Source organism: Sinocyclocheilus rhinocerous, unplaced genomic scaffold (genome assembly GCF_001515625.1).
Source record: "Sinocyclocheilus rhinocerous isolate Xijiao unplaced genomic scaffold, SAMN03320098_v1.1 scaffold2046, whole genome shotgun sequence".
Classification (NCBI taxonomy): Eukaryota; Metazoa; Chordata; class Actinopteri; order Cypriniformes; family Cyprinidae; genus Sinocyclocheilus; species Sinocyclocheilus rhinocerous.
Window position 1 is genome coordinate 175873 of NW_015639535.1, and position 652 is coordinate 176524.

General features: G+C 40.2%; 1 protein-coding gene across 1 annotated transcript in view; it reads right to left on the minus strand.

Moving 5' to 3' along the window:
• Positions 1-302, minus strand: part of LOC107751467 (basic leucine zipper and W2 domain-containing protein 1-A-like) — a 14703-nt gene extending 14401 nt beyond the window's left edge. The window contains exon 1 of the mRNA XM_016567213.1: positions 178-302. The gene's annotated coding sequence lies outside the window, so the exon portion shown is untranslated. The remainder of the gene's footprint in view (positions 1-177) is intronic.
• Between the last annotated feature and the right edge of the window lie 350 nt (positions 303-652).

Sequence of the window (652 nt, forward strand, 5' to 3'; positions counted from 1 at the left end):
TATATATAAAAAACACAGAAAAGACCTAAATGTTTTTGTTTTTATTTAATTGCCATCACGTCGCGAGCTCCGCCGTCATGGTTTAACAGCTGATCACAAACGTGAGCCCAAAAACGGCCATCCTTTAAAAACAAGGGTTTACAACAACTCAAGACATAAAATATATGGAGGACTTACCGATATGAATGCAGATAAAAAACGGCTTTTTGAACCCAAGAACAAAGCAAGACAATGGCAGGTCCGAACCCAACACACAAAACCCTCCCGGATGGCAAGAGAAGAGACTGCTGCGCCAGTGCGCCTGAGCGGAAGAAGAACGGGGGAAAAAACAATGGATCAGTCCATTATAGGGGAGTGCGGGGCTTAGAGAGGTGGCTTGTTCATAAAATCACGCAAACTGTACATTTAAAACTATAATTTCGCCTATTTAAGTATTTAAAATATTATAAAATATGCGTAGAGTCACTAATTTGCTCGTGTTTCTGCTTATATGGAAGTGTAAAAAACAGATCACCCCTCTCTGCTGACAGTGATTCGTAAGCCCGATGGCTCTGGTCATACCCATAGACTGTATAAAAACATAACATTGTTATTAAGCCTCTCATCAAAAAACCACAACTTGACCCCAAAGAACTAGTTAATTACAGACCGA